A 15,035-nucleotide genomic window follows, 5' to 3' on the forward strand; every position below is an offset into this window, starting at 1 on the left:
GAAACATGCACCAGAAGTGCTCTTTCTATCATCAGCACTTCCTGCCCAATCTGCATCACAATAGCCAACTAAGGTAGAATCATTACCATGAGAGTATAATATTCCATAGCCACATGTTCCATTGACATATTTGAAGATTCTCTTTACTTGAGTCAGATGACTCATCTTGGGTTCAGATTGATATCTAGCACAAACACCTACTGCAAACATGATATCAGGTCTGCTAGTTGTAAGATATAGCAAGCTTCCAATCATACTTCTGTAGAGACTTTGATCCACATCAATTCCTTTCTCATCTTTGGTAAGCTTCAAATGTGTAGGTGCAGGTGTCCTTTTGTGACTACCACCTTCCATTTCAAACTTCTTTACAATGTTTCTTGCATATTTTTCTTGAGAAATAAATATAGTGTCTTCCATTTGTTTGACCTGAAGACCTAAAAAGAATGTTAGTTCCCCTACAAGACTCATTTCAAATTCAGATTGCATTTGTTGCACAAAGTGTTCCACCATCTGTCTTGACATTCCACCAAATACAATATCGTCCACATATATCTGAGCTATCATTAGCTTCCCTTTTTCCACTCTTACAAACAGGGTTTTATCATTGCCACCCTTCTTGTATCCATGGGCTGGCAAGAAACTCAGTCAATCTTTCATACCATGCTCTAGGGGCTTGCTTTAAGCCATAGAGAGCTTTCTTTAGTTTGTAGACATGATTAGGAAAACTTGGATCTACAAACCCTTTTGGTTGTTCAACATATACCTCTTCATTTAGATATCCATTTAGGAATGCACTCTTTACATCCATCTGATATAACTTGAATTTTAAGATGCATGCCACAGCCAAGAGCAATCTTATGGACTCCAAACGAGCAACTGGAGCAAAAGTTTCATCAAAGTCTACTCCTTCTATCTGGGTGTATCCTTGTGCCACAAGTCTGGCTTTATTTCTAGTAATATCACCATTTTCATCAGTTTTGTTCTTGTAGACCCACTTTGTACCAATAACATTTATACCATCTGGTCTAGGTACTAGATCTCATACCTCACTTCTTTTGAACTGAGTTAGTTCCTCCTGCATAGCATTGATCCAGTATTCATCAGTCAAGGCTTCTTTAACCTTCTTTGGTTCAATCTTAGATATGAAGCATGAGTTAGAGATTGCTTCTTTTGATCTTCTTGTTGTAATTCCTTGATTTGGATTTCCAATGACAAGATCCAGAGGATGATTCTTCTGTGTTCTAGTAGATGGTCCCTTGTTTGGTCTAGCAACCTCTGTAGTAGATTCAGAATGTTGATCAGGTTCAGGTTCAGTTTGATCATCATCTGGTGCGGGGACAGGTGTGATAACATCTGTCTCTTCAGCTGGATCTGCACTTATTGTATCAATATCATCAACAACAACATTGATTGATTCCATCATAGTTCTTGTTCTGGAGTTAAAAACTCTGTAGGCTCTGCTGTTGGTTGAGTAACCTAAAAATATCCCTTCATCACTTTTGGGATCCAATTTTCTCCTAGGTTCTCTATCTGCCAAAATGTAACATTTTGATCCAAACACATGGAAATATTTCTCAGTAGGCTTTCTATTCTTCCATAGTTCATACAATGTTGTAGCAGTACCTTTTCTTAATGTTACTCTATTGTGAATGTAACATGCTGTATTCATGGTTTCAGCCCAAAATTTGTAAGGAAGATTTTTGGCATGCAACATCACTCTAGCAGATTCTTGTAAAGTTCTGTTCTTTCTTTCAACCACACCATTTTGTTGAGGTGTAATTGGTGAAGAAAATTCATGAGCTATTCCTTCAGCAGCACAAAATTCAGCAAATTTAGAGTTTTCAAACTCCTTACCATGGTCACTTCTGATTCTTACAGTACCACAATCTTTTTCCTTTTGAAGTTGTAAGCAAAGATTTTTGAATTCTTCAAAAGTCTCAGATTTTTCCCTAATGAAATTGACCCAAGTGTATCTAGAGAAGTCATCAACAACAACAAAAGCATATTTCTTACCTCCAAGACTGTCAACCTGTATGGGCCCCATCAGATCCATATGTAGTAACTCAAGAACTCTAGAAGTGGACAAGTGTTGCAACTTCTGATGCGACACCTTAGTTTGCTTCCCAATCTGACACTCACCACAGATGTTTCCTTCCTGTATCTGCAGACATGGTAGTCCTCTGATAGCTTCCTCAGATATGACTTTCTTCATACTCTTCAGGTTAAGGTGTCCCTAATTTTTGATGCCACTGCTTAACCTCATCATCTTTAGTTAAGAGGCATGTAGATACATTGGCTTCTTCTAGAGGGACCCACAAGTAGCAATTATCCTTTGATCTAACACCCTTCATAAGGATGTTTCCTCCATTATTGCTGACAAGACATTCATTTTTTGTAAAGTTGACTTGCATGCCTTGATCACATAGTTGGCTTATACTAATTAGATTAGCAGTTAGCCCTTTTACAAGGAGAACATTTTCAAGTTTTGGCAGACCATTGTCAATCAGTCTTCCAATACCCTTAATTTCCCCCTTTGCTCCATCTCTAAATGTCACAAAACTTGTTGCATAAGATTTTACCTCCTTTAAATACTTTTCAACACCAGTCATGTGTCTGGAGCAACCACTATCAAAGTACCAATCTTCTTTTGATGAGGCTCTGAGAGAAGTATGAGCAATCAAACTTTTCTCACTACTTTCAGCTGTACACTCCTTGATGTTGGTTGTATCCTCCTTTTGTTTTCATTCCATCTTTGTTTTAGTAATGGATGGATCAGACTCTTGAAGGAATTCACATGGATACCCATACAATTTGTAGCAGTAAGGCCTTATGTGCCCCTTTCTTCCACAGTGATGACATCTCCATTAGTGGTATTTGCTTCTGTGTCTAGGTATAAATCTAGGTCTCTGCCTTCTTTGCTGGTGTGGTGTCATATGTGGTAACACTTGTCTCTGCTGTCCAGGAGACAGGTGTGGCGACATCTTGCCATGCATTGTTGGAGAAGGTTGCTTACTTATCTCAGGCATGTATTTCCCTTCTTTGTTGTAATCCATAATCCTGTTAACATTTTTATATTCATACCCAATGCCTATTTTGGCTCTACTAGGAGTAGGTAATGTTTCTAGGATTTCATCTAGATCAGTTCCTTTGAATAGCCTAAGAACATGCTTCTTTAAATTCTCAAGATGAGAGTTTAATTCAGTTACCTCTTCATTCAGATGAGCTATCTCTGTTAGTTGCTTGACTTTATCTGCTTCTAAGCTGATGATAGTTGCCTTCTGCTCCTCAATGGTTCTCAAACTCTCTTCACATTTAGCACCAAACTCAGAGATTTTTGATAGATTGACAGTTCTCTCAGTTTACAGTTTAGTAATTGTTTCTTTTTGCTTTTCTGAGACCCTGCAAACTTCTTCACTCTTCAGACACAATTCCCTATATGATTCAACAAGTTCATCAAAGGTCAGCTCTTCATCACATGATTCAGTGTCAGATGTGCATACACCTATCAGTGCATGTATAGACTTTGCAGTATCAGCTTCTTCTTCAGAATCCTCATCTGACCAAGATACAGTTAACCCCTTCTTCTGTTTCTTCAGGAAGGTTGCACATTCAGTTCTGATGTGTCCATACCCCTCACATTCATGACACTGGACACCTTTATTTGGAGCTGATTTCTCATCTGTTACATGTTTTCTGAAATTCCTGTAAGTGTTGCGACCAGTGTCAGCTGCACTTGTCTTTGAACGTTTGTCCATTCTCTTTAGTACCTTATTAAATTGTTTTCCCAGAAGAACCAATGCATCAGAGATGCTACTTTCAGACTCTGTGTCACTCTGTTGGTCTTCTTCCTCAACATTCGAGACAAAAGCAATGCTCTTGTTTTTCTTATCCATCCTTTCATTCGTAGCTACCTCATAGGTTTGTAATGAACCAACCAGTTCATCCAGCTTCATTTCTATGATATCTTTGGCTTCTTCTATAGTTGTGACCTTCATATCAAACTTCTTAGGTAAAGACCTAAGCATCTTCCTTACCAGCTTTTCTTCAGGTATCTTTTCACCCAAGGCATCAAACTGATTATCATAGTCAAGTATGCTCATGTGAAATTCCTGAATGGTTTCATCATCATTCATCCTTAGATTCTCAAACTTAGTGGTTAGGAGTTGTAGCCTTGACATCTTCACTTTAGAGGTACCTTCATGAACAGTTTCAAGGATGTTCCAAGCTTCCTTAGCAGAGACACACTTTTTGATGAGTCTGAATATGTGCTTGTCAACACCATTATATAGTGCGTATAATGCTTTTGAGTTTGCAAGAGCAAGCTCATCCTCTTCTTTGGACCATTCTTCATCAGGTTTCAACTCAAGAGTTGGTTTACCATCTTTGTCCATCTTCACAGGTGGAGTCCACCCTCTCAGAACTGCTTTCCATGTCTTGCTATCAATTTGTTTTAGGAAAGCCATCATACGAGACTTCCAATAGTCATAATTTGAAGCACCAACCAGAAGAGGTGGTCTGGTAACAAGCCCTCCTTCTTTGTCCATACCTGCCAGAAAAAGTTTCCCTGGAGCTCACCCTAAAATTCAGAATAGGGTGCCTGCTCTGATGCCAATTGAAATTTCTAGCACACAGTGGACAGGTATTGATCAAGGTGTATCAACACTTGTCTGTATTAGACAGATGTTGCTAAAGGTGCACCAACACTTGTCTATAAACAGAGTACATAACATAAAATGATAAAGACAATAAAGTAAATAACACACAAGAGTTGTTAACCCAGTTCAGCCTAACAGCCTACTCTGGGGATACCAATCCAGGAATGAAGTCCACTATCAGCAGTATTACTTCGAAGCTAAACTCACCCGTTTACAACTTCTCACTTAATCACTACCCAATGACACTTCTACCTAGGAACTCCCAGATATGAGACCCCGTCCCAATCCTTAACAACACACTCAACGTTGTTATCAGCTTCAACGATTACAAACGGTGGAGACACACTCCTAAGAAACTAGGATTCACTCTTGCTTAAAAGCTTGCGAGCAAATCACACAACACACTAGAACAATCTCCGTACATCAAAGCTTAGGAGGAGTTCACACTTACAACTCAATAAACACAGGTCCTAAGCTTGCATCAATGAGATACAAGAAAGGCTCACAATTAACACTCTAAAATCCCTAAAAACACACGCTTTGTAAGAACACGATTTTAGATGCTTGAAACCATATGCTTGTTGGAGTAAGCCCTAAAAGCCAATCTATTTTGATAGAATCGTCTTTTGTATTGTTGGGTTTTTGTATATTGGCTACATTTTGCGAAAACATATTTTAGCCAAGTGTTGAGACAAATGTGCTGACCCCAAGTGTTGAGACAAATGTGCTGACCCCAAGTGTTGTGACAAATGTTGTTACACTTTGGAACAACACCTGACTCTGTTCTGCGCGCGCCAGCTAGATGTTATTATTTTCTACTCAATCTTTTGAAGATCTGTTTGAAGAATTATTTCGTGGTTTCTTATACAACAAGGCGCACGTGATCAATGTGTTTCAGAAGGCAGCTGAACCCTAGTTCTATTTTCCAAAGGAATTATATTTTTGGAAAATATATTTTTGTGTTTCAAAAATAGAACTATTATTTTCAAAAATATATCTTGTGAAGATTGCTGCAGAAAATATAAAAGATTTATTTCAAATAAATCTTTGTGCTTCAAGAAGATTAGAAGATTTAATTTTAAAATATATTTACAACAAATATATTATGGGAGGAATATTTGATGCAAAGAAAGATTTGGTAAAAATATATATTTTGCATCTAGAAGATTTCTTGGAGCTGAAGCATTGTGAAAAGCCCACGAGGCTATGCTATTTAAAGGGTGCTGCTAACCCTATTTTATTAACCGAAACTTGAAGCTAAAATAGAATATCAAAGATGTAGTCTTTTAAGGGTTTCGTGTCTTTAAGCCACTCTCTAGGAGAGTTGGTGTAAAGTGAACCACTCGGGTTGTGAGATGGTCACTATGTCCTCACTCAGAAACCTGTAGGTAATGAGTTGAGTATTGTATTTGGAGGAAGCTTTTAAGCAACTCCAAATTGTGAACTTAGTCGTTGGCTAGGTGGTGATGTTATTGAAGTGTGTCTTCATCTTTGTCAAGGAGAGTGTCTCCATTCTGTTGTTATTGAAATCCTTACTGGTTGTAAGGTTGAGGGGAGTGAGACGGGGTCTCATATCTAGGAGTTCCTAGGTAGAAGTGTCATTGGGTAGGGATTAAGTGAGGAGTTGTAAACGGGGGAGTTTAGCTCCGAATTAATACTACTGATAGTGAATTTCCTCCTGGATTGGTATCCCCCAGATTAGGCTGTTAGGCTGAACTGGGGTTAACAATTATGTGTGTCGTTTATGCTTTTCAGTATATGTTTTTAATGCTCTGTTTTATTGTTCTTACTGCTAAGACAAGTGTTGCGACAAGTGTCGGCACATCGTGGACAACACTTGTCTACTGTGTACCAGAATTTCAATTGGTATCAGAGCAGGCATCCTGTTCTGTATCTGGGTGAGATCCTAGGGAAGATACTTTCTGGTTATGAACAAGTAAGGAATACTGAAAAGTTGTTTGGACTTGAAGAAGTTCATATTTGTTTGAATGGTCCCTAGAAGTGGAGGATGGACTATTCATGGCACGATGTATAGCTTTGATGTTTGAGCTTCTGTATGGTTTGATTTATTTTCAAACCTATGTTAACCTGTTGCACCTGAAGTGTGGAGTTTGTGCAAAGGTCATTATGGTGTGCCTGAAGTTTGTTGAGGAGTTTTCTGGTTTGAATTCCGCTGCATACATATATGATGAGGAAAACTCCTGGTGGTTTTGAGTGTGCTACACTCTGTTCTCCTCTGGTGAGGTTCAACTAACTTGTTGGAGATGCCAACGATACTTGAGGGTGATCTCAAGTCCACTCATAAAGGCACTCATATATGAGTTTGTTGAAGAGAGATCTGAACGAAGTTGTGAGCAATTTATTTTTGCTTCTAACCCTAAAAGCCAACTTCCAGTGGCTTTGATAAAGGATCTCTTGGTGTGTTCCTTGAGAAGGGGACTGATGTCGTCCCAGATGTTGCTACATCTGACCAGCAGTATGCAGAATCTTGTTGGATTTATTTTGACACTAGAAACTTATGGTTGACTTCTTGGGTGAGTTTATTTCTGATCCAAGTAAGTGGTAGTGCAGATGTGTGTTTTGCTTTTCCTGTGTAAGCTTGATAAAGGATCTATTATTATGGTACCTGAGAAGGGGACTGATGTGCTCCCAGATGTTGGTACATCTGACCTGCAGATTATGCAGAATCGTGTTGGATGACAGTTGGGCATGTAAGGTGCTTGGAATTATGCATAGGAGTGCTCAAGTTGTATGGTCAGAAGAAGCTTATCTGCCTATGTGAATCAGAATGTGGAGGTTCTGATCTTTCTTTAATAGTATGCTCTAGCAATGCATAACTATTGATTCCACTAGTAGTGGATGTAAGGGCAGCAAAATATTGTCAGATACTGAGGTCTGATAATTGTCTTTGGTTATCTACTGCAAGTCACTCGAGAAAAGGGCTGATAATCAGAATCTTAGTCAAGCTTTTAAGCAAACTAAGAAGTTTTGGAGTTTGTGAGTGACTTCACACTTATTAAGCATGACATCTTGCCTATTCAAAAGGTCATGATACAGAGTGTGGTTCTGCAAGGACAGTGATCAAGATGTGTCCTTGTTAAGTAAAAGGGTTAGAGTGTTGTTCAAACATGTGTGGATGATCTGGTATTGAAGGTTAATCAACTAACTGATGGTTGATCCTCTTGTGTCCCCCTGCTGTTGTTAATTGTGACTTTGGTGCTTCCACTAAGGCCACAAGTGATTGTGTTGGTGAAACTCTCAAGGAAACTATCCCTGAGACAAATGTTGTACCAAGTGTAGGTACATTTGTGGCACCTGCAACTGCCACATATTTTGATACATCTGCAGCACCTGAAACTATAATAGATCATAATGTTACAGATATTTCTTACCAGATGAATACTACTGAGAAAGAGAATACTACAAAAGTAATTATGACTGGTAATAATTCTGCTGATCACTGTGTTGTGTACTATAAATCTGATGAGAGTATTAGGTCTTTGTTTGCTGATAAAGAACCTTCTGTTGACAAAAGTGTGGGTGATGATCCTGATGTTGTCATTGTGAATGATATAGTGGCTGGGTAACAAGTCACTAGATAAGACACCTAGTGCTAATGTTGTAGGAAGAATCAGAAGTAGGGCTGGTAAAAATGTGACAACTGTCAATACACTTGTCCAGAAATCTAAATCATGAAAGGTGACAAGATTTGTTGGGAAGAAACCTTTTTACGGTCCACCAAGGACAAAGAGTAATAATGTATCTGTTACTGGGAGAAGAAAAAGAGTCTGAAAAGAAAGAACCCCCTTCTAGTAAATCAGACTTTGAAAGGGAGACAAGTGTAGCTACATTTGGTGACACATTCAGAAGAAGTGTGAAAGGAATGAAGGTCTGATGAGAACAGTGTCTGATCTAGGTGACTGTTTTGATAAGCTGGTAAGGGGATTTGTAGTGTATGTTGGTGACAATTGTGATGATCCTAAAAACCCTGAGTATAGGCAGGTTTTTGTGAGAGGAAGGTGTGTTCACTTCTCACCCTCTATAATCAACAAATTTTTGGGAAGAAGTAATGAGGAAGTAGCTGAGCTGGAAGTCACAGATAATATTTGTAGAACAATCACTGGGAATAGGCTGAAGCAATGGCCTTGTCAAATGAAACTTTCTGCATCTCAACTATCTCCTTTATATGCAGTTCTGAACAAGATTGTTGTTGTTAATCGGGTTCCTACCACTCATTCCAGTAATGTAGCCAAAGAATTGGCTAGGTTCATTTATGTTATTGGAACTAAGGCCAGGTTTGATTATGGTGCTTATGTCTTTTATGCCACTTTGGAACATGCTAAATCTTTTGCTCTACCCATAGCATTTCCTACTTTACTGTGTGGTATTGTTCTTGACCAACATCCAAATATTCTTGTGGACACTGATGTCCCTTGTAAAAGAAAAGGAAAGCTGAATATTGAGCAAAGGCTGCTTGCAGGGACAAATGTTGCAGCAGGTGTTGGTACATCTGTCCAGCAAAAGCTGGTGCTCTCACTAGGCAGCAAATGATAACTGACTTGATTGAGTCTAGTAGAGCTCTCAGGAAACTGAAGACTGTGATGATCCTTTGAGCAAAGAATTCATGAAGGTTTTTGACATGGGTAGATGTGTTGAATTTTCACCTGATGTGATTAATAAGTTTTTGGGCAGGAGTGAAGAACCTGAAGCTGAGGTAGAGTTTTCTGACAGTGCTATAGGCTTGAGTAACTTTATCTACACTGTTGGTACCAAGACCAAATGGGATTTTGACTCTTATATTTTTCAAACTACTAAGCATGCTAAGCCTTTGGATGTGAAGATGCCAACAACATTTCCAATGTGCTTTGTAGTATTATTCTTGATCAGCATCCAAGTATTTTGATCAGCTCTGATGTTGTCTGTAAGAGGGAATATCCTCTCACATTGCACTATAGACTAGTTGAAGGGACAAATGTCCCACATAATGTTGCAACATCTGGCAAGAAAATTCTGGCTTCATGACAGAAAAAGAGATGATTGCTGATTTGATGAGACCTATGCAAGTTGAAAACCTTGTTCGAAAGAAGTATGTCTTTTTAGTTGTTGATGATTCCTCCAGATTTACTTGGGTAAATTTTATTAATATCGAATCAAATGTTGTTACTCATGTTAAAGGTTCTGTCAGTTCAAATGTTGTGGGTAGTGTTGGAACATCTGTCAGATGTACCTCTGAAACTTTCAATCTGGTATGAATGTTGCTGTTGTTGATGACACTATTGTTGAAATCGTGCATGTGTCATCTTCCAAGGTTGTTGGTTCTGACACTTTGTCATCCCTCACTAAAGTTGTGGTTGAGTCCCCCAAAGGAACCTAACATAAGTCTAATGTCATATCGGATGTTGAAACATCCTGGACCAACCAGTTAGTGTTGTTGAAACCTGTTCTGCAATCCCCCAAACTTATGCTGATATGGTTCTGAGAGTCCTCAATCTAATAAGGTTGAAGATCAACTAATGGTGGTTTGGAGTATTAAGGTTTTGAATGTGGTAGAAGAAACTAATCTTGATGATCTTCCACTTGACCAAAGTTGTTGCTCAAAGTGTGACTAAAAGAGAACTAGCATGGTACGATTGTTTGGATGTGCATTCTGCTGAGAAGTATTATATGTGTTCAAATGTGTTATGATCATATGCGATAATGTGATGATCAAAGGTGATTACTACTATGGTAAGTGACTATTTCAGACCTGTTTCTGAAACCTCTAGTTTGATGTTCTTATGTGATGACAATATATATATTGTTGAAGATGCTTTTGGTATATGTCTCTTGAGATTGGAACTGAATAATACTCATCTGTGTTGAATAACTTGTCTGTTCTGGTACGAGATGTTGTAACATCTGTCTCAACATCGTGTTATCTCAAGTGTTCCAACATTGTGTACAACATCTGTCACCAAAATGCTAGAATGTGGTTGACTATGAGCCAAATATTGAGGATGATGTTCTGGGCATCATGTCACTTGACAGGAAGAAAGTCGACATCTCTTCTGTCCTCGTAGAGAATGTTTTATTCATTTTGAAGAAAATGTCTAGAAATAGAAACTTGTGTTTTAAAAGAGATAATGCTATGAGAAGCTGGATTTTTGGTAAGTATATTTTTAACTATGAAGCAAGCTACAACGTTTATGGTGAAGCTACCAATAACCTTTATGGGTGTAATCTCTAAGAGTATTATGAGACAACTCTTTGAGATTGAAAGATCAGAAGCACTCCAAAGCCAAAAAGGGAGTGTCTTTGACTTCTGACTATAGATTTCTTTTGTCGGACCATATGTTCCTAACATTGTTTTCTCTGCCGGTTGGTACATGTTGTTTCCAAGAACAATGGTTTCTCATGCTCTTGTCATGTTGTGGAAACAAGGGGAAAATGTCTATTTTATGAGTGTTGACTATGGAGTTTGATGTGGTGGATATGATATGGTTCCTCCACTTCTGATATATATCTGATGAACTATGTATCCCATAGGGTTATATTTGGTTGTAGTAGCTCTGTGCACTATGTGGTTGATGTGATGAAGATAGTATAGGTTTATGCCTTGTTACTTATGATCTTCATGCTATACTGTTGGAGTTTGGTCATGGTATTGTGGATGAAAGCGCGCATGTTCTCTTTCCACTACTTTTGTTCTCCGTATCTTTTGTGGGCTAGGCCATGGATTTCTAGCACCTGTATGTGCCTATGGTCTGGAATATCTGCACTCTGGATATTTCTGTTTTTGCTACTCTGTGTTCTGATATGTATGATGTTTGTCAGAATTATGACTAAAAAGGAGGAGTAGTGTGTGTGTAGACAAATGTGTGGACTGATGTTCTTACATTTGGTGAAGTTGCTGTTCTTATGCTTCTATGCTCGTATTGATGTTCTTATGCTTCTATGCTCGTATTGAGGGGGAGTGTGAGTTATATATATGCATGTGTTGAGGGGGAGAAATGCTATTCAGGAGGAGTAGTAGTGTGTAGCTAGCTTGATAATGTGTTCTGCTAGCTTATGCTCTGATAATGTGTTTAATGATTGTGGGAGTGTTATGTTCCTGATGTGTGATGTCATGTCTGATGTCTAGACATCCTGATCTGATGTGTGAGAATTTATTTTTCTCAGTATGTGGGAGTTTATTTCTCCCTATGTGGTTCTTTTGTGAGAGTTTAGTTCTCTCTGTTATGTAACTTGCACTTCTGATACTGCTATGGTACCTCTTTGCCTCTATTCTTTTGTTTAATGCACACTGACTTTATTTGTCAGAATTTGTGGCTAAAAAGGGGGAGTAGTGATCTGTGACATCTGGTATCTGCGTGATGTGTGGACAGATGTGCTGACATCTGGTGTGTATGTTGTTGCGGTTCTTTCTGTGATGTGTTAATCTTCTAGGCCTATGTCTGAGTGGAGTAAATGTTACCTTCAGCTCTGTGTGATGTGTTGCAAGAATTCCAAAAAGCATTTAAATTTGTAGCATAGGGCATGATCATAATCATAGTCATAGAAATATGGATGATTCATCGTGCTTAGTCATAATCATAGAAATATGGATGACTTTTATGCTTAGGATCACAGTCATAGAAATATGGGTGATTTAGGTCACATTCATAGCAATATGGGTGACTTAGTTAGTTACATTCATAGAAATATGGGTAACTTGTACATGCTTATTTATGAATGCACACATGTGTGTCTACAACAACTATTAAGCGTTAATCACTCTGATTGAATGCTTCTGCTATTACAAGGATGTTGTAGTTCCTATGGTTGATTACATTGTATGCTTGTGCTTTGTCATGCATAAATTCAGGGGGAGTGGTAGTCTGAATAAGTGACAAGTGTGATGCCAGATGCTGAGACATCTTGGCTTTATTCTCTGGTGGCTGGGAATTTATTTTTCCTAGTTCTATGTTTGTGGGAATTTATTTTTCCCTGGTGATCTTTTGTTGAATGGATGTACTCTGATTATAGGAGTTTATTTCTCCTATCTTTGAATCCACTATGAGAGTTTATTTCTCTCTATCTGCTCTGTGAGGCTATATGTGTTTATTCCTGCTATTGCATGCCTCTGATGCTACTTACCTCTCTTGGAAGTAGTCTTACTATGTGTTACTTTCTTTCCTAGTTGTGTGATCATGTTGAATCGAAGGAAAGGTAATACTGTATCTCTCCATATACTGGTCTAATATTGTTTTAGCCAAAATTTGCCAAAGGGGGAGATTGTTGGGTTTTTGTATATTGGCTACATTTTGCGAAAACATATTTTAGCCAAGTGTTGAGACAAATGTGCTGACCCCAAGTGTTGAGACAAATGTGCTGACCCCAAGTGTTGTGACAAATGTTGTTACACTTTGGAACAACACCTGACTCTGTTCTGCGCGCGCCAGCTAGATGTTATTATTTTCTACTCAATCTTTTGAAGATCTGTTTGAAGAATTATTTCGTGGTTTCTTATACAACAAGGCGCACGTGATCAATGTGTTTCAGAAGGCAGCTGAACCCTAGTTCTATTTTCCAAAGGAATTATATTTTTGGAAAATATATTTTTGTGTTTCAAAAATAGAACTATTATTTTCAAAAATATATCTTGTGAAGATTGCTGCAGAAAATATAAAAGATTTATTTCAAATAAATCTTTGTGCTTCAAGAAGATTAGAAGATTTAATTTTAAAATATATTTACAACAAATATATTTATGGGAGGAATATTTGATGCAAAGAAAGATTTGGTAAAAATATATATTTTGCATCTAGAAGATTTCTTGGAGCTGAAGCATTGTGAAAAGCCCACGAGGCTGTGCTATATAAAGGGTGCTGCTAACCCTTATTATTTACCGAAACTTGAAGTTAAAATCGAATATCAAAGATGTAGTCTTTTAAGGGTTTCGTGTCTTTAAGCCACTCTCTAGGAGAGTTGGTGTAAAGTGAACCACTCGGGTTGTGAGATGGTCACTATGTCCTCACTCAGAAACCTATAGGTAATGAGTTGAGTATTGTATTTGGAGGAAGCTTTTAAGCAACTCCAAATTGTGAACTTAGTCGTTGGCTAGGTGGTGATGTTATTGAAGTGTGTCTTCATCTTTGTCAAGGAGAGTGTCTCCATTATGTTGTTATTGAAATCCTTACTGGTTGTAAGGTTGAGGGGAGTGAGACGGGGTCTCATATCTAGGAGTTCCTAGGTAGAAGTGTCATTGGGTAGGGATTAAGTGAGGAGTTGTAAACGGGGGAGTTTAGCTCCGAATTAATACTACTGATAGTGAATTTCCTCCTGGATTGGTATCCCCAGATTAGGCTGTTAGGCTGAACTGGGTTAACAATTATGTGTGTCGTTTATGCTTTTCAGTATATGTTTTTAATGCTCTGTTTTATTGTTCTTACTGCTAAGACAAGTGTTGCGACAAGTGTCGGCACATCGTGGACAACACTTGTCTACTGTGTACCAGAATTTCAAAAACTTCGCACAGAATTCCATTTGGATCCATAATTCACCAAACTGGTACCGAAATGACCGAAATAGAGTTAGTTTTCCATAGAATTAAACTCCACTAAATTTGGAGTTACAGAGAGAGATTAATTATCATTTTAGTGAAGGTCTGTCCAAATCAATTATTGTATGGAACTACTACTACTGGTATTTTTGTCATGTCTCTCACCCTGTAGCTCATTTTTCAATATTATTTACATGTCCGGAAAGCTAACGAAATTACCCTTGTTTTCATTTAAATTCCGTCAAATTTGGAGTTACGATGTGTTTGGTAGACGATGTTGAATTTGAAGGTCATAAGTGGATTTCTACAAAATTAGTAATTGGACCGACCTTCACTAAAACGGTAATTAATCTCTCTTTGTAACTCCAAATTTAGTGGGGTTTGATTCTGTGGAAAGCTAACTCGATTATGGTCATTTCAGTATCCGTTTGGTGAATTATTGATCCAAATTGAGTTGTGTGCGAGGCTTTGAAGTTGTGACTCGAAAGCAGATTTTGTGCAGAATTTTGGGGGACATACCTTCACAAAAACGGTAAATAATCTCTAACTTCAAAACTTCGCACAGAATTCCATTTGGATCCATAATTCACCAAACTGGTACCGAAATGACCGAAATAGAGTTAGTTTTCCATAGAATTAAACTCCACTAAATTTGGAGTTACAGAGAGAGATTAATTATCATTTTAGTGAAGGTCTGTCCAAATCAATTATTGTATGGAACTACTACTACTGGTATTTTTGTCATGTCTCTCACCCTGTAGCTCATTTTTCAATATTATTTACATGTCCGGAAAGCTAACGAAATTACCCTTGTTTTCATTTAAATTCCGTCAAATTTGGAGTTACGATGTGTTTGGTAG

The sequence above is a fragment of the Trifolium pratense genome, linkage group LG7, assembly GCF_020283565.1.
Source record: "Trifolium pratense cultivar HEN17-A07 linkage group LG7, ARS_RC_1.1, whole genome shotgun sequence".
Taxonomy (NCBI): domain Eukaryota; kingdom Viridiplantae; phylum Streptophyta; class Magnoliopsida; order Fabales; family Fabaceae; genus Trifolium; species Trifolium pratense.